The following is a 20,025-nucleotide window of genomic DNA, read 5'->3' as shown; positions in this document are numbered from 1 at the left end:
AGCATTCATTACTTGGCCTGTTTGCTCACAAACAATATTTTTCCTTATTGTCGAAGGCTTTCACGGTCAGAGTTCATTAGTTCTTGTACGTTATCCAGGCTGTGTAACCGTGGTCTTGGAATTTTCTTTCCTGACGTTTCGCCAACCCCTTTCTGACTATATATTACTCTTCCTACACCCTTGACACTGAGAGACACTGTCCTTCAGTGTTACTACTCTGAAGATGCCTGCCACAGTTGCTGGCGAAACGTCAGGAAAGAAAATTCCAAGACCACGGTTACACAGCCCGGATAACGTACAAGAACCAATATTTTTCCTTGTTCCCCTGACCTGCTGTGTTATTCTTGCTGCTGACAAAGGAATGAGAATGGAGAGTCATGGACCCAGGATAGATATCTTTCATATACCTAGAGATTCATGTGCTACTGGAGGAATGCAGGCTAATTCCAGTTTACAGTCGAACATGTTTTTGTGGCAATTTTCTCACGCTCTGGTGATGCAAAACTACCATAAAATGGGTGCTCCTCACGGTTTCTTTTTATTAAGCTGTTTGCAGTATTTAAACTTTCACATTCTACTTTTGTGTTTTATGTTCTATATTACTTATATTGTGTGTTTTACTCTATTGTAACCCACCCTGAGCCCTCTGACAGGGGAGGGTGCTACATAAAATTATTATTATTACCACCCACACACCTTTTATTCTGATACTAGGAGAATTCATTTTGTATTTATTTAAAACTGTGCTAGAGGTAGTCACAAAGACTGATAAAAAGTACTAAAGAAAATGGGCATCAGTTTAAGTATGTTAAATATTCCACTGTACAGCCTCAATCTTTGCTTTTCTTAGCTGTTGGGACAAACTACCCCCATGGCAGTAGCTAACTTGCTGTTCTGAGGACTGAAACATTCATCATTCATGGCCAAAAAATGCCCGTGTATCTTTCAAAATTGCCAGCAGAACTGCCAACAAAATCCCTTGCCGCTTTGTTCTGCAAGTTAAGAACTAATGGAAAGATATGTCAAGGGCAAAAACAGCACTTACAACAAAAGCTATACTGAGAAGCAAAACATCTGGAAACTAATTTTAGTCTTTCAAAACCTAGTATCTGCAGTTCAATTAATTAAATATTAATGCTTTGCATACTGTAGCTGGCTATCTGGATGCAGACCATGCATGATAGCAATCATAAAGGAGGTTGCCTGCACCTCACACAGACACTGTGTGCCATAATCCTGCACAGCCACAGAGAACATATGTATGTAATTATTGTTTACAGTACTCATGAGATTGCACAACACTGCAAAGCCATTGCGTCCCACAGTAATAGCTGCCAAGCAGCTCTACGCACACTTCTCTTCTTCACCTTGGATAGAGGTTCTTTGGGAACTGAAAAACCTGCAAGTCATTATGCAAGGCAAAGAAAGCTTATTGTTTTGTTTTCCTGTAAAACACTTCAATTATTCTTCAAGAGGGAGCAATTATGCATGGCATAACCTTACCCATACTTTGAAAGAGATACAAAAGGGTTGTGTGTGTGTGTGTCATAAATGTCTAGATAGTTAACATAATTTGTGTACTGGAATGAAGTAGGGGTATGTACGCCCTCTTATTGACATCAAGTCTGTTATTTTTTGCAGGTTTGTATTGTGTGCATAGAGAGAGACCGTGAGGGGCCGGGGCCGTGTGGCAGCGTGTGTGTGTGTGGGGGGGAGGAGGGTTGCAGCTGCTGACAGGCAGGTGGTGGTGGTGTGATTCCCAGTGTATTTTTTAGAATGCAGTTCATCCTCCAGCCTGCGGGGTGGTTCATGAGCCTATGTTATGCATACCAACTTCAGGGCTGGAGATTCTACCAAAAATAAGTTTTTTTGGGGGGGGGGGGCAGGAGGCTTTTAAGACGCTGTGGTGCTTATTAGAGGTGTGGGTTAAGCCCCTTCAGATACAAGCTAACGAATACACACACCTTTATGTGTGAATAATTTGTTTCATTATAAGAATAATCCCTTTGTGGTTGTAGTATGTAGTATATATACCCAGCCCCCTGTAATTTGATATGTACATACATAAGTGCTGATTTATGGTAAGCCCACCACAAAGCTTTCAAGGCGTGTGAGAAGCAGAGGCAGTTTGCCATTGCCTTCCTCTGCAGAATCAGTGTGTTGCATACTATGAACACTTTCATACCCCCCCCCCAGTTTCATTAACCGTTCGCATCCTGTAGGACAGTGGTTCTCAACCTAGAGGTCGGGACCCCCAAGGGGGTTGCGAAGGGTTTTCTGGGGGGTCACCGCCACTGTCCTGGGACAGCCCCCATCCTGGGCTGTCCAGGACTAACCCAGACGCCCTGTAACCCTGATCGGTCCGCGAGGGCAAGGAAGACCCCAAGCAGAGAGGTGAGGAACTGGCCGGCCGACAGCCAGAAGGAGCTGGGCTGTAGAGACGCGGCGGCATGCCGCCGCACACCAGCTGTAGCCCCGCTGCCCAGCTGAGAGGTGGGCGGGCCAGCCCTGGGCGCGGTCGCACCTGCACTGGGCGGATGATGCGGCAGGATGTGTGGGAGGCCGAGGAAGCTCCCCTGGCTCGGCCAGTTCAGGTCTCGGAGGAGAAGAGGGCGGTCCCCCTTGAGGCCGCTACAGCCACGTTTTTACTTTTAGCCGCGCTCGGGTGGGGCGGGAGCTTCACCCTGGAATCCAAGTGCGCATGTCTGTAGTGTGGCTTAGCTTTTCTGCCCTGAGTCATCAGTTCCGCTCTGCCCTGAGTCATCAGTTCAGCTCTGGCAAGGCCAAGGGGGAGAGTCGAGGTGCAGTTCGGGATTTCCCCCTCGAGCGCGCAGGTTCGGTGAGGCGCAGAATGAGCGGTGACTGGTGGAGGGGAGAAAAAGGCACGACAAGTCCGAGCGGGATAAGCGGCCCTCGGCTTTTTCCTGGCCCTTCGCTCTCGTGAGGTTATTAAACGGAGCTCCGCTTTGAGGGATAACTGCAGTTCTGTGCACAAGCAGTGTCCCAGTCACAAGAGAGGGGGTTTCCTCGCGAGAGCCCCGGCCTGCTTGGAAGAGTTTTTGGGGAGAGATGGGAGGACAAGGAACGCAGTGCATGCTCAGAGGCACTCTTTCCTCTGTGCCAGGAAAGATTGCCGCGCCACACAGTCACAGCCGCTGCACAACAGGTGGTAGTACCGTTTGCTTGTTTGTTTTAAACTTTAAAATTTAAAGTAATTATATATATGGATACCCTGGACTGCCAAAAAAACAAATGTGTTTTCTTTATCCTATTGAAAATGTCCTTTATGCAAATTTATGCAAATGTGACGAGGGTTGCAGGTTACTTGGCAATTGTAAAAGGGGGTCGCGACTCGAAAAAGGTTGAGAACCACTGCTGTAGGAGCTTAGCACGCTCTGTGAGCTTACCACCTCTCATGGAAGCCTGTTCCACTGAGGAACCGCTGTAACTGCGGTTAGAAAATTCTTCCTAACATCTAGACGGAAAATCTTTTGGTTTAATTTCAACCCAATGTTTTTGTTCCGGCCTTCTGGAGCGCCAGAAAACAACACGGCACCCTCCTCTATATGACAGCCCCTCAAGTACTTGACCAGGGTTATCCTATCCCTTCTCGGTCTTCTCCTCTTCAGGCTAAACATACCCAGCTCCTTCAACCTTTCCTCATAGGACTTGGTCTCCAGACCCCTCACCATCTTTATTGCCCTCCTCTGGACAAGTTCCAGCTTGTCTACATCTTTCTTAAAATGTGGTGCCCTAAACTGAACATGGTACTCTAGATGAGGTCTAAAACAGAGCAGCGCTTAGCACCACATGTATTAAAAACAGAAAAGACTGGTGCAATATGCGCTCTCACATACCACCTCTGCATTTGAGATCCTTATCGACAATGATTCACTTCTGACACTGTTAAACACCAATCGTGGGGGTGGTGGGCCAGAAGACATCTTGGTTGTTGACATCCCTGCTCTCGGGGTGAAACACCCCTGAAGGTTAGGAAAGAGTTATCAATCTCATAGTGGCTACAGAAGCAACTTCACAGTCCAGATCACCTTGTGTTTATAGCCTCACATGGCAGCTATTGCACCCTTGTCAATCTATAGTCATTCAAGGCCATGGGATTCTGCAGATGCAGGTGTGATTTGCCTACAAAGCTGTATCCTGCATATTCAGTTTGGTGCTCGATACCAATGACACCCCTTCAGAAACTATATATATTGCAGAGGGACCTCTACAGCTAGACTCCGGCAGTACCTGGCTTGAATAAAATCCTTCCATTATATGGAAGCTATTCACTTCTTTAAAAAATGATTAGGGGACTAGAGCAACTGTCCTATGGGGAGCGGTTAGGACGCTTAGGGCTGTTTTAGCTCAAACAGCGGGCTAGACAACTTTACAGAGAGTTAACCAAACACCTTGTGCACTCATCGAATTCTACATGTATCCCTGTGTGTATACTCTGTGGAAGCCGTAGATTTCACCCAGACAGATCACTCTTTAGATGAGTTACCCAAAAGCATCATTTAATTTTGACCTATTACACTGAGGGGATCTGTGCTGTCAGCGACAGACCAAGAAAGGGATCTTGGGGGTGGTAGTGGATAGCTCAATGAAGATGGTCAACCCTGTGTGCGGCTGCTTTAAAAAAGGCAAATTCCATGCTGACCATAATTAGACGAGGAATAGAGAATAAAACTGCCGATATCCTACTGCCTTTGTACAAATCTATGGTGAGACCACACTTGGAATACTGTGTACAGTTCTGGTCACCACACCTAAAAAAGGATATTACAGAGCTTAAGAAGGTGCAGAAAAGAGCAACCAAAATGATTAGGGGACTAGAGCAACTGTCCTATGGAGAGCGGTTAGGACGCTTAGGGCTGTTTTAGCTTGGAAAGAAGGCGGCTAAGGGGAGGCAGGTTAGAGGTCTATAAAATTATGCATGGTTTGGAGAGAGTGGAGAGGGAGAAGTTTTTCTCCCTCTCCCATGATACTAGAACACGGGGTCATCTGCTAAAGCTGGGGGCGAGAGATTCAAAACAGATAAAAGGAAATATTTTTTCACACAACGCCTAGTTAAATTGTGGAACTCCCTGCCCCAGGATGTTGTGATGGCAGCCTGCTTTGAGGGCTTTAAGAGGGGAGTGGACATATTCATGGAGGAGAGGGGTATTCATGGCTATTAGTTAGAACGGATACTAGTCATAGTACATACCTATTCTCTCTCTAGTATCAGAGGAGCATGCCTATTATTTTGGGTGCGGTGGAACACAGGCTAGATGGTGCTGCTGCAGTCGTCTTGTTTGTGGTTTCCTAGAGGCACCTGGTTGGCCACTGTGTGAACAAACTGCTGGACTTGATGGGCCTTGGTCTGATCCAGCAGGGCCTCTCTTATGTTCTTAAAGATGGTCCTTAGAAGGCATTTTACCGGCCTCATAGAACAGGTTTGGGCAATTTTTTCCCCTGTGCCTAATAAAGTGCAACATCTAGCTGTCAGGAGGGTCATTTTGCGCCCCCATTCCTCCGTGCCACCCCGCGAACCCTTGCTTTTTTCCTCCAACCTTTAGAAATGTCATGCTTTTAAGATTGTGTGTTTATCTAGAAAGTCAGCCCTGCAGGCTCGGCGTTAAGGGCTAAAAAACAGTCTCTCTCAGGGGCTGGGTGGCGGGTGTCGGTGTGCCTTGAGAAAAAAAGCTGCCTGTGGGGTGTTTCAGAACCTTTTCTTTGTGTTTTTTTTTTACTTTCACGGGGCCAGCTAAGCAAACAGCAGTCTGAGAGCCCTCCCTCATTCAGCCCCCGTAGAACCAGCTGTATCTCACTGGAAGGTCGGGTTGACATCCTTCATTTTTTCCATTCTCAATTCAACTCCCCCTTTCTACACCTTATAGGAATTTATTTATTTAAAACATTTCTACTCCCCATTCCTCCCCATGAAGCCTGGGGAGTGACCTTGAGCTAGTCACAGATCTCTCTGGACTCTCTCAGCCCCCTCTCCCCCCACCCTGCTGCTGCTATGCCCTAGGGCCTAGTTCAACCACTTAAAAAAAAATAGAAGGCTCCTCCGACCATCTTGTGCCCCCCCCCTCGGGACCTGTCAATCCACAAACTATCTGTTCTGGGGGTGCTGACGTTGTGTCTCTGATGTAAAGTTTCACCATTGAACGCATTGTTTCCCCCTCCCCCGTGCAAGCTTGCTATAAAGCTCAAAAGCCCTGTCCTTTGGGGGGGCCGTCACTGTCTCTGAGGCAAAGTTTCAAAAACCTCGTGTTTGATAAAGATTGGGGAAAGCTAGAAGCTGTGTGACGTGCTTGCCCTGTCGTTCATACTGCTGAGACCATTTTTTGCAGAGAGCTGTTTGGTAAAAGATAAGGAGAGAAGCCACCCCCTCCTCTCCCCCCTTTCTCCCTCAACCCTCCCCCTCCCTCCCTGGGGGTTGGTGGCTGCAAACAGCCTGTCAAATTCTTAAAGCCAGATCAGGTGGGTAGGAAATGAAGGCGTTTCCTTGTATAGACGGCTGGAGCACAGCTTTTAACTTACTTTTGCTACACTTCTCTGCTTGGGGTAAGATCTGGTTGAACACTAGCACACCTTAAAACTGGGTGGGGGTGTGGTGGGTTCACAGTCCCCCTGCCTTTGTCTTACAAATTATATCTCTCTCTCTCTCTCTCTGCATAAAGCTGTGTGTCTAAACCCCTCACCACCCTGCCTGTTTTCTCAGGAAACTCTCTCTCTCTCAACCTTTCTTTTCTCTCTCTTTTCCCCCCCTCTCTCAGTCTCTCACTCTCTGTTGCTCTGTAAAAGTTCCCCTCCTCCCCTCCCCCTCAGAAAGACCTGCCGCTCCTCTCTACCTGTTCAGGAACGGAATGAGTGGGGCTAGGAATCAGCTCCGTTCTGCATTAAAAAAAATACCGTTTGCAGTCACCCCCACCCTCTGCCTATCTCTTCAGTTTTGTTTTTTGCAAGGAGGGGCTGTAGATTTTGAGCTGTCTTGGCTGTAAAGTGGGAAAGAAAAAAACTTAAAAAAAAAACAGGGGCTTTGGGGCTGCAGGGCTTGTTTGAGGGGAGAAGGGAGGGCGTTTTCTCTGTCCACAGCAGACTTATTGTGCAAAAATCTGCTTTTCTCAAATGTTCCTGCAAGGAACTTGCGTTTGGCGGGGCTGGGGGAGGGTCTGCTGTACAAGCACTCCTGTGCCCTACGAGCCAGAACTTTAAAAAGCACGCGGCTTGGGGGCTGCAGGGGTTTTGTGTATTGGAGAATTTTAACATAACTGGTCTGACGAGTCTTGAAAGACCCCTGATGCCTATGCAGCAAGCTGTCTGCTGGAAAGCCTGCGTGTTTTGTAAGGCTACAACCAATCAGAGGCTTGCGGGCATCTAGCCTCTCCCCCTCCCTCTCATCCCTCAACCCACCCCCTTCCTAGAGGCGTTTCCTCCGTTTGTATAGACATCGCCAGCCCCCCCTGCTTTCTTTCACTCAACAGACCTCATGGCGGTAAGACCGGTTAAAAAGCACAACCCAGCCCCGCTTCATACAGAGTTTATGAAACCTTCGATTCTCTCCCTCTCCCTCTCTTGGCATTCGTTTTTGCATCTTTAAAAACTTTAAAAAGCATCCTTCTTGGGGCTGTCTGCTTGCCTGCCTGCCTGACAGCTTCTCTTAGAGCTCTGAAAACTTTTTGCCCTCCTGGGCTAAAAACAGTTCTTTTTTCGGCAGGGGGGAGGTTTGTGGATTCACAGCCATTCTTTTACTGGGGAACCGTGTGGCTGTTTAAAATGTATAAGGCTTTGCCTGTAGGGCGACTGCCTGCTGTTTACAGTCTTTTCTAAAAAAAAAAAAGCTTGGCTATAATCTATTTGAGTCTGCAGCCTATCTGCCTGCCTGCTTCTGTCTCTAGAGCTCTGTAAGCTTTTTGCCCTATGCTGTCGGGATTTTGTGTGAAAAAGGCTGTGTTTTGCATAAGCACCACAGCGTCTTAAAAGCCTCCTGCCCCCCCCCCCCAAAAAAACTTATTTTTGGTGGAATCTCCAGTCCCGAAGTTGGTATGCATAACAGAGGCTCATGAACCACCCCGCAGGCTGGAGGATGAACTGCGTTTTAAAAAATACACTGGGAATCACACCACCACCTGCCTGTCAGCAGCTGCAACCCTCCTCCCCCCGCCACACACACACGCTGCCACATAGCCCCGCCCCCTCACGGTCTCTCTATGTACACAATACAAACCTGCAAAAAATGACAGACCTGATGACAATAAGAGGGCGTATATACCCCTACTAATGATGCCATACTTGACTTCGGTGTTTTAAAGTTTTTTAATACCACCTTTCCACTGTTTATCATACAGGAGGATATCATCTTGCTAGTGTGTGATGAACGGCAGGAAAGTCTGACTTTTATAACATAAGTCTGGAAGACAGTGTTTTTTCCCTGAAGCTACAGTTTTACATCTCCTGTACTGAATTTCCTGCAGCTTCTGTACTGAGAATGATTCCAAACGTGGAAACATCTGAGTACTGCGGTAAAACCTTTTCCGTATGGTTTTTGGAGGCTTACAAATAAACTGCTATAGGTAATCATGTCTTTGTCAAATAACTGTTTGTAAATATACCAGACTAGATCTTGAAAAGCACTTAGAGCAATTAATATAACTCTTTCACAAATTCAGGACTGAGTCTGGGCCAATCTTCCTGCCTTATAAAGTAACAAGTAATGGTAGGCCATCTTGCTAAACATAGCCTACACATAGGGCAAGTTGACTTCCATTAGGAATGACATTTCCTTTTTGAATGATTATGTGTTCAATAGCCAAAGGATGCTTTAGCTTAGTACTGAGGCAATAAACCCGTGTCAGGATGAACCACTTTAGGCTCCAGGTAGGGGCTCACATCATTCAGTGCTCCCCTGCACAAAACTTTCCCTCTACACAGAAAACCATGTGACAGTATACAGGGTTTAAGGCTAGCCTTCTCCTTGACGCATGTTATATATGGAGATGTGTTAAATAACAGACCCCATTTATAGTCTGAAGCCATGAACTCCATCACGTTTTCCGCCACAGGGCCAAACTACACATGACACTTGAGTTCCATGAATTAAAAAAACAAAAACAAAACCTCCTGACATGCTATTTTGTCCTAAAAATCAGTCACTGGGATGGGTAGGGGTAGAAGAGAAATCTGGATTAGGATTGTGGTAGCCAGTCTTTCCCCCCAAGTTTAAATAAATCTTGGAAGAAGGGGGAACATTATTTTCGGTCAGAGAAATGGTATAAGGTTATCAAAAGAGCCCTGCTGAACTAGACCAGTGGTCCATTGAGTCCAGCACCCTATTACTCACAGAGGCCAACTAGTGTCACGGAGGGCCAATCAGGGCAAAGAGGCCTCCTCCCTATATTGGCCCCTGACCCTGGGGTTCAAAGATTTACTACCTCTGAACATGGAGGTTCCTTTTAGTCACCATGGCTAGCTAGCAGCCATTGAGGAATCTATCCTTCATGAATCTGTCTAATCCCCATAAATGTTAACCTCCCCTCCTCAACACTGTAGCCTCCATCCAGATTGCCACAGGTCCTTTTCTACTTGTCATGGGTTCTAATCATCACTGAGAACTAGGCTGCAGACTGCCTGTGATTCTCAGGTGCTTATACTGGACCCTTAAACAAGCTTGTACAATCTTAAAATGTCTCATTCATGGGTGACCGAGATAAACAGCACAAATGTTCATTAAGACCTGGCCACAGTGATACATGCCACGGTCACCTCCAGGATGGACTATTGCAACTTGCTCTATGCAGGGATACCCTCGAGGGTGCTTCGGAAACAATTATTATACAGAATGTGGCTGCTAGGCTTCTGACCAATACATCATGATCATCTCAAATTCAGCCTGTACTCAAGCACTGGTTGCCTATTGGTTTCTGAGTCAAGTTCAATGTGCTGGTTCTTACCTTTAAAGCCCTAAATAGTCTGAGACCAACTCTCCCTATATGTCTGGGACCGCCTCTCCCTAAATGTCCCCCCAAAAAAATTTTGTTCTCCTTCATGTGGTCCACAGGTGACTTGGCTGTCAGGGCAAGAGCATTTTCATTAGTGGCCCCTGCCTGGTGGAGCTCCCTAACAGATGACATCCAGGCCCTGCGGGATCTTTCTAGATTCCGTAAGGCCTGTAAGATAGAGTTATTCCGCCAGGCATTCCACTGAGGACGGTTGAGGCCAATTTTCTACTTTATCGGCAGTGCTGGCTGGTTTTGACAGCAGTCTTGGATGTAGGTTGCCGGGTGCCAATTGATCAAGTTTTAATTTGATGTTTGTTAAGAGAATATTTTACTATCTTGCATTTTTAAGATTTTGAATGTTTTATCATTGCTCACTGATTGTTCATTGAACTACTGTGAGCCTCCCTGAGCCCTCTGACCCAGGGGAGGGGCAGGATGTAAGTTTAAAATAAAAGTAAGGTGAGAATCAATGGTAACACACAAATCTCCCTTCTCATGTAATTTGGCATCCTATTCCCATCCTGAAGAGGGAAAAGGATTAATTACACAGCACTAAAAACAAAATAATGCTTCTACTGAACAATGCCTAACACTTTAATGCTGAATAATGCTTTACTAGCCAGTGGAATTCAAAATTCAAGCTGACTTATATCCATTTTTACCATGTCTTTTCACCCAAAAGGGTCTCAGAGTCTTTCAGCTAAGGGCTCCAAAAGTACCGAACAAGTGAACAGTGTTACAATCCCAAACAAGTGGGAATCACAATGGACAAAGGAGTTGTCCTTGGAAGTAGGAATATGCACTATGGGGGGAAATTGGCATTTTTTGGATCTGGATATCAGGAGCACTGAAAAATATTGTTATTCCCAGTTATTTGGGTTCCAAATACCTGGATCCAGGTGTGGTTTTTTTTCAGGATTCCGATATTATTTAAATTTATTATTCCTTATGGGAAATCTTTCCAGAGAGCTGGAGGGGCTGTTTTATCAGCAAATGGCACCAAAACTGCAGTGGAGCTGGTAATACCTGTCCACTAAATAACGCCCAGAGAACCTGCTTTGTGATCTATTAATCTTGCTGTCTATTTAGACAAGTCATGTCTGATGAAAGGCGCTCAGAGTCTCAAGTTCACAAGGTTGGAAGAGAGGAATGGAGGGAATTAAGCAGTGAGGTCCCACAAGGATTGGTAATAGGGCCAGTACTATTTAATTTGTTCATAAATGCTCTGGAACTAATGGTGAGTAGTGTAGTGGCCAGGTTTGTAGACGACATAAAATTATTCAGGGTGGTGAAAACCAATGATGACTGTGAAGAGCTCCAGGAGGATCTCCACAAACTGGATGAGTAGGCATCAAATGTAACAAATGCAGTTCTGTGTTGGTAAACATAAGGTGATGCACGCTGGAACAAAAAATCTCAACTTCAAGTATAGGCTAACGGGGTCTGAACTTGCTGAGACTGAGAGGGAAAAAGATATTGGGGTCGTAGTAGGTAGCTGAATGAAAGTGACAACCCAGTGAGCTGCAGTAGTGAAAAAGGCAAATCATGTTGGGGATTATGAGGAAAGGGACTGAAAATAAAACAGCCAATATCATAATGCCCCTGTATAGATCTATGGTGAGGCTTCATTTGGAAAACTCGTGTGCAGTTCTGGTCACCGCATCTCAAAAAGGACAACGCCGAGCTTGAAAAAGTGAAGAGGACAACTAAGATGATTAGGGGGTTGGAACATCTTCCCTATGAGGAAAGGCTGAAGAGTCTGGGACTTTTCAGTTTAGAAAAGAGACACCTAAGAGGGGATATGACAGGAAGTTTATAACATTATGCATGGGGTGGATAATACTAGAATACAAGAACTTGAGGGCATCCAATAAAGCTGATGAGCAGTAATTTCAGGACGGATAAATACTTCTTTACACAGTAATTAAAATGTGGAATTTGCTGCCAGAGGATGTAGCGATGGCCACAGGCATAGACAGCTTTAAAAGGTGATTAGACAGATTCATGGAGAATAGGTTTATCAGTGGCTACTAACCACAGTGACTAAAGGGAGCCTCCATGTTCAGAGACAGTCTCTGAGTGCCAGTCCCAGGAAGCAACATCACTGGTCTGATTCAGCAGGGCATTTCTTATGTTCTTATTTAAGCGTCAGAGAACAGGTCCTCTTATGGATGGGTAACAGCTTAAAGAATTAGAACCAGTAGAAAATAATTATCACCTGTGTGTTCGCAACACGATGACTGATTAAAAAAAAATTTCAACAGTTATTGTTACAGTTCCTCCAAAACCAGTACATACTACCACTGAAGCAGCCATCCTCGGGGTATCCAGCCATGAAGGAAAAGAAATATCACCACATTAAATAAAGGGACAGCTGGTAAGAGATTAAAAAAACACAAACACACACACACGTAACAGAAGCAGCATATAGCTCTGAGAATCTTACAGCATCCATATGACAGCAACTGAACAGAAGACTTCAAATAAGAGAACAAAATGACACTCAAAAGTTTAATTGCATACAGAGATACAAAATAATTTGACATCAGAAATTAATATGTTCCAAAAGGACAAAAGTATTTATGTCTAGTAAAACATCTGAAAAAAGCTATACCTAGGCAATCTTTCTGCTCATGTTCTGGTAATATGATTAAACAAATAAAATAGATTACATCTTAATATGTACCACAGTAGGTACAACCACGTGTATCTATACAGAAGCAAATTCTGCTTTGTTCAGTGAGGCTTACTCACAAGTCAATATACACAGGATTTGCAGCTTTAGACTAAAAAGAAACTTTACTTTGCTATGTGGAACCCGTTCCACAATATTACCTCCCATTCAAATTAACACTGCAATCCTATGGAGAGTTAGTCTATTTTAAATTCACTGCATTCAACAGTAACAATGCAAGTGATTTGTTTGTTTATTTTATTTACAAGGTTTTTATGCCACCTTTCCACCCAATCAGTGTCCCCAAGGCAGCACACGTAAAACATTAAAACATCTGAACAATTACATTAAAAATTGTAAAATAATGTAATAAAAGCACATAAACGAACAATACCAGAACCAGGGAGGAGGGCCGATAACCATTATTAGGGTAGGCCAAATTAAACAAAAAAGTCTCCATCCACCGGTGCAAGACATCAATAGGGAGGGACAGGCAAATCTTCCTGGGGTGGGAGTTCCAAAGCTTTGGTGCCATGACTGAGAAAGCCCTTTCTCGGGTCGCCATCCATCTAGCCTCATATGTATGGGGCATCTGAAGATGACTGGAGTGTACAGGTGGGTTCATATGGGAGAAGGGGGTCCTTAATGTTTGCTGGTCCCAGGCCATAAGAGGCTTTAAAAGTCAATACCAGCACCTTGAATTGAGCCCAGAAGTAAACTGGAAGCAAGTGTAGATGGAACAAGACTGGAGTGATATGATCCCTATGACCCATTCCAGTCAACACTCTGGCTGCAGCATTCTATACCAACTGCTGCTTCTGGACAGTCTTCAAGGACAGCCTCATGTAGAGAACACTGTGGTAATCTAATCTAGATGTTACCAGGGCATGCCTCAGAGTGGCAAGATCTTTTCTGCCCAGGAAGGGCTGCAGATGACTCAACAGCCAAAGCTGGTGAAAGGCATCCCTGGTCACTGCGGCCACACGCTTATCCAACAGCAGGCTTGGGTCCAGGAGTACCTCCAAGCTATGAACCTGCTCCTTGAGGGGGCTGCAACCCCATCCAGAACAGGAGATAACCCATTTCCTGGGTCAAACCGTACTCCTACCAGTAGCGCCTGTTTTTTTTCAGGATTCAGTTTTAGTTTAACCCTCATCCACCACAAAACTGCCTCCAGGCACCCATTCATGCTTTCCACAGCCTCTGTGGGATTTGCGGGTAGCATGGAATAGATATGAGTGTCACCTGCATATTGGTGACAACTCAGCCCAAATCTCTGGGTGACCTCTCCTAGCGCCTTTACATAGGTGTTGAAAGACATGGGGGATGAACAGGAACCTTGGGCAATCTTGTAGTCAAGGGGCAGGGCAGCAGTCCCCCAGCACCACACGCTAAAGCCTATCCTTGAGGTAGGACCAGAACCACTGCAGAACAGTGTCTCCCAGTCCCGAAAGGCCATCCAGAAGGATACCATAATTGATGGTATCAAAACCCTCCAGGAGAATTAACAAGGTCACATTTCCCCATCCATCTTCCAGCATGGGTCATCCATCAGGGTGACCAAGGCTGTTTCAGTCCCATAACCAGGCCTGAAACCAGACTGGAATGAATCCAAACAATTTGTTTTATTCAGGAATCTCTGAAGTTGACCAGTTACTACTTGTTCAACCACATTGCTCAAGAATGGTATATTTGAGACTGGATGGTAGCTATTCAACTCTCTTGGGTCCAGAGTAGGAGCACCACTGCCTGCTTCAAGGCAGGAGCAACTTTGACTCCTGAATGGAGTCCACCAGCCCCCCCCCCAAGTATATTTAAGCAGCTAGGAGGGGCAAGGGTCATACAAGCAGATAACAGGTCTCAGATGTCCAAGAATCCTGCCCACATCCTCAGACTGCACAAGCTGAAAGGTATCCCACACAACTGGACCAATCGGCACCCTGGGGCCATCTGACCCTACTGCTGCTAATACAGGTTTCACGTTGGGACAGATGCAAGAGATTTTATCTGCAAAATGCTTAGCAAATTATCACAGTGGGCAGAGCAGTCCACCTCCTCCTGTGAGCCAAAACCCAACAGGCCCCTGACCACACAGAAGAGTTCTGCACGTCTGCACTGTGCAGCTGTAACGGTGATGGAGAAATATTGTTTATTCGCTGCCATCAGCACCACAAAATAGGCTTTGAAATGAGCTCTAGCCCTAGAGGATTGCACGGCCATGTTTTCTAAAGATGTCGGCTTGGATCGGATCTTACTGAACACTTCTGTTGATGCAACAGCAGCTCCTTCAATAGAACAACGTTTCCATTTTCTGAGGAAAGGTGGGCGATTTTTGCTGATTCCCAAAAATATTCCTTCAGAAAATGGGGGGGGGGGGAAGAAGGGTGCAGTGAAAGGGGGAAGACATAGAAGGTACTTTTCTCTAGCATCTCTGCCCAAGATGCTTAGGATCTAAGCCATAGTATCAAATAGTCTCGAAATGAGCAATCATACACAATATAACAATCACAATTTTTATAAAGCTATTTGGAATGCAAAATGGCATCTGATGTGACTTCCTTATCTTGATTAAATAAAACCTACACTTAGTAGCACAGCATTTTTTTGAAAGAGGAATCATAAGCAACGATGGCATTTTAGAAGCAAAAGCCATTTTTCCAATTACATTTAAAGGACAGCTAACAGCTGTTCAACAGATTTACTCAATCAAACAGGGCAGAAAGTATTTATCATGCTGTGCACTTATGGCTGCAATTCTATGCACTCTTCCATTGGAACCATTTCCACTGAGCTCAGTGGGACTTTCTTCTAAGTAAACACACACCAGAACAGGCTGCAAATACCCTATTCAAAGCATCAACATGGTAGATTTAAACTTAAGACACAGTCATGTATAACTTTCGGTAAGCATTGTCTATGAATTAAAGTAATCAGTATTTAAACCCTTATTGGTAATCAGGATCTACTTCTAAAGGAAATGTTATCTCCAAGTGAGCAAATATGGATACAGAGGTAAAAATAATAAATCGTGAGGCCAAAAGGAAATAAAAGTCTTTTCATGCAAAGTATATATATCTGAGATCAGCATAGAAATGTCATATCCTTATGCTTAAGTCACCTGAAAGAGTTTTAAGGCATTTCAAGATAAAATGTAAGAATTGAATTTTGAACGGCTACTTATTTCAACGACTGCTATTTAAATTCTTTATAAATATTTTATAATCTCAGAAGGTAGTTATAACGAGATAACTAACTGAAATATTGAGAATATGGTATGTCTAAGTTACTAGAAAGATTTTGAAGGTGTTTTAGGCCATAGTATATGAATTGAAATTTTGACAAATCTGTTATTTGTTATTTTTTACTACCAGTATAGTTTTGTTAAGGCTCAGAAGATATAATTTGTTTTACTTTGTCTTTTCCCCTATCCCTTCTCTTTCATCTGTATCCTTAAATCTTGCAAAAAATAAATAAATTAAAATGTCATATCCCTCTTTCATTTCTTGGCTTCTTTGTCCAGCTGTTTACCATTCCCCAACAACAACATGCATACGATATGACAAGAGGATGTGACATAGGATGTGCAACAGTTAAACAAGAATTGTTATTCTTTAAAGTGATACTTTTTAATTTAGGGGGATACTTTATCCTACCCTCTGTTCCTCGATTATGTTCACAGGCACGATAAACGCACAGTCAATTGGTTTGACTAATATTCCCAGGGTATATGAGATTTATCCCATGTCCTTCAACTAGCAACTATCTTCTTCAGTTAGTGGCAGGAGAAGAAACACTATTAGGCATCAGTTTCATAATTTAAGCATTTTATATCACTCGGCATATGTGAAACTATTAATTAAAGCTGAGTATAAAAAGTCAGGAGTCTGTAACATTGACATAGAGAGCAAGACAGTCAGTCAGTGTAATATAAGGGTTAAGAGTGTTGGAATAGGATCTAGAAGACCCGGGTTTGAATTCCCACTCATGCCATGGAAGCTCTGGGAGACCTTGGGCCAGTCACACTCTCTCAGCCTAACCTACCTGATATGGTTGTTCTGAGGATAAAATGGAGGAAAGGAGAATGATGTAAGCTGCTTTTGGCCACCACTGGGGAGAAAGGTGAGGTATAACTGAAGTAAGTAAATAAATAAAATAAACAAACATAGATGTATCACCAGGACAGAGAATTGACAAACAGCGGTCTGCAGAAAGAAGTAGGAATACCCACAAGTGTCACAATATAAACAGATTTCATGCTTCTATGGTGAGCAGATACAAATACACTAATCCACACCAACACTATTATTATTCAACGGTACCTAGTGCATGGTTCTTTTAACCACCAATGAGACCTCTACATTATTCACAAAATAAATGCATAGTACACACAAAACTCTGGGCACATACCCATTTAACAGTCATTTCCTTCCCTCCAGGGAACCCTGGGAACAGTAGTTTTGTGAAGGGGGGTAGGGATTAAACAGACAATTAATAACACCTTTACCATGCTACAATTCCCAGGATTCTCCGGGGAAAACTTTGACAGCATAAAATGCTAACATGACAAATAACTTGGATATTTGTTTGAAAAGAAATACAGAAGGAATGTTTCTTTGAGAAAATGCTTTAAAGCTTGCCTTTCAGCAACTAGAAATCAAAAATGGTGTTGAACTGGAACCACACAGGTAGAAGCACTCAGTACAAAATGAGGCTCAGATTTTTTGAAAAGGAGAAAAAAGACCTCCAATGTCCAGTTCAGACATCCTAGGTCTTCAGCACCAGTAACTGATGGACTATCTAATCTGTATACCAAGACCTGCAACAGACAAGAGTGGTCTACAGTATTTCAAGAGGGTTCAAATCCCCACTCTGCCAGTCACAGACTCTCTCAACCTTCCACAACCACTTAGGGTTGCTACAAAAATAAACATGCGACCATCCTCAGCTTCTTGGACAAAGGGCAGAACTATTTAGGACATTTCTATGCTGAAGGTGGTTACAAACAAAAGAACAAGTCAACCATGCACTGATCTACTCCATGAAAAATACCATCATATCAATTTAATTCATTATCCAGCCTCAGATGACCGAATACACTTAAAAGAAGCAACCTTAGTGACATTCGGTTACAAATACACGATTTGTTCCGATCCCTTGTCCTTGACAATACTCCCACTGAGTAGCCTTGAAGTACCACTGACAGCCTTGAAGCCCCCGAGCAGCCAATATTCTACCACTTTGCAACCCCCCAGAAAAGAACTGCACGTTTAATTTTCGAATACTTTTAGCGCACCTCTCCGTCTTTGCCAGCAAGCCCATAAAAACTTGTAGGGGTCCGAAAGGTCCTGAAGACCAACGACAGACGCCACAACACGACCAGCCGGGTTGTTGCAACACATCTAAAGAGTGCTGGATCGCGGGCCTCTTTCAGGGAACCGAGTTCCCTTCACAGCACCATTTGGTGCAGGAAAACAAAACAACAGCCAAGCTCCCTTCCACACCCACTGAGGGGGGGGGGAATAAAACAGATCCCATCCTCTGGCAGGCAGTTGTCCCCTAGCCCTTGCTAGCCTACCCCCGACACCCCGAGGCTTATCCACACAACCGCCCACCCGCCGTGCAGTGTTTACGTACGCCTGTACGTGTGAAAACACATACACGCACCCGCTTTTGCCCCCCCCCCCAAGGGAAGAAACCAACAAGAGCCGGGACATTATTTCACAGACCGCGACTCCGCTGGGCTCGGGCAAGGCACCTGCCATGTGGGTGCCGCCGCCGCCGCCTCCTCGACGCAGCCCCCCAGCGCTGGAGCCGCAGCCGAGCAGGGAAAGGTACTCACAGCGCGGTCGTGCCGCGGGGCAAGGGCGCAAGCAGGCCCGGCTCCAGGCTCCGGCCCGGCGGACGGAGGCGGCTGCAATCCAAGAGCCCTCGCCGGCAAGGGCAGGGCGAGGCGGTGGCGCAGGGCTCCCCGGCCGCCTCCCCGAGGACGAGGAGGAGGAGAAGCAGCAGCAGCGGCGGCGGCGGCACGGGCGCCCCCAGGCCGAGCCCCCAGCCCCGCCGCATCGTCCCGCTGGCTTCCCCCGCACCGAAGGCCCGACCAGGCCGCCCCGCCGCGAGCTCCGCTTCGGCCCCCGCCCCCCTGCCTCTGCGCAGAGCGAGCGAGCGCGGAGAGGCTCTGCGCAGGCGCCGCCGGGAAACCGTGGACGGAAGGAAGGCGAGGTTGAGGGCGAGGGGTTGGAAGGCGGCGCCTGGGGAAAGGGGGCGGGGCAAGGCGGAGAGGGGCGGGGCGTGGAGGAGGAGGAGGAGGAGGATGTCCTCTGCAGTGGGAAGTATGAGCCAAGGCGAGGGAGGGGCGCGGCGCCTTGTAGGTGGCTCTTCCTACTCGGGAGTAAAGTAGCCGTTTTCTTTCTTTCTTTCTTTTTTTAGCAGGGCAGAACTCTTTATCGACATCACACCAAAGTTTCAAAAAGTTAATACATTTAAAAGTGATGAAATACAACAGCGAATCTCTTGGGCCGCGAAAGCTCGCTCTCTGAGCCTTTCCTACCTCACAGGGTGGTTGTGAGGATAAAATGGAGAGGAAAACGATGTAAGATGCTTTGGGCACCCGTTGGGGAGAAAGGCGGGGTACAAATGAATTAAATAAATGAATGAACATTAGGAACTTGGTTTCGTTTTGATTATTTTCAAAAAGAAAACTTTAAAAAAGCTGGGTACAGGTATACAACATGTCCTCACAGGACCATCCCCTTTTTCACATGCTAATAGGATAGCATTCCTACAAGTCACTCCCATGTCTGAATACAGATAACTAGTTGAGGGAAAGTAGCCCTTTTCGAGGACCCTGACTTCATTAAAGCGCGCAGAGGACTGCGGCCTTATTTACCCATTTCCTCTGATCACGTATTATGTTGGTGGATTCCCATAGCCCACCTAGGGTTGCCAGGTCCCTCTTTGCCACCGGCGGGAGATTTTTGAATTAGCAGGGGATCTCCTACTACCTGGCAGTTATACCAAAAAATCAGCACGAGGGCTCTGCTTTTAAACATAAGATTATATTCACCAATTGCCAGTTTCCCTTATTTAAGTAACACTATATACATTGAAATCAAAATAAATATTTAAACAAGATAATACAAAGTGTTCGGTCACACCATTCAATTTCAGAATCAGTTACTCAAGTGTTAAGCTTTAAAAGAGTCCGTTACTCAAGTGTAAGCTGCTAGAGAGTCCAAATGAAATTCAAAAACAAACCCAGGTATAAATCATGCTGTGGCTGTCTTCTTGCAGCCAAAAGTCAAACCAAGGTGTAACTGATTCTGAAATTGAATGGTGTGATTGAACACTTTGTATTATCTT

At 45.3% G+C, this 20,025-nt stretch overlaps 1 protein-coding gene across 2 annotated transcripts in view; it reads right to left on the bottom strand.

The window, feature by feature from the left end:
* Nucleotides 1–18,634, bottom strand: part of LRIG2 (leucine rich repeats and immunoglobulin like domains 2) — a 54,669-nt gene extending 36,035 nt beyond the window's left edge. For both annotated transcript variants that reach the window (XM_056867532.1, XM_056867531.1), the window contains exon 1: nt 18,506–18,634. The gene's annotated coding sequence lies outside the window, so the exon portion shown is untranslated. The remainder of the gene's footprint in view (nt 1–18,505) is intronic.
* Nucleotides 18,635–20,025: the final 1,391 nt, after the last annotated feature.

The sequence above is a fragment of the Euleptes europaea genome, chromosome 2 (genome assembly GCF_029931775.1).
Source record: "Euleptes europaea isolate rEulEur1 chromosome 2, rEulEur1.hap1, whole genome shotgun sequence".
Taxonomy (NCBI): domain Eukaryota; kingdom Metazoa; phylum Chordata; class Lepidosauria; order Squamata; family Sphaerodactylidae; genus Euleptes; species Euleptes europaea.
The sequence above is the reverse complement of the archived record's forward strand: the minus strand, read 5'-3'. Positions and strand labels throughout refer to the sequence as shown.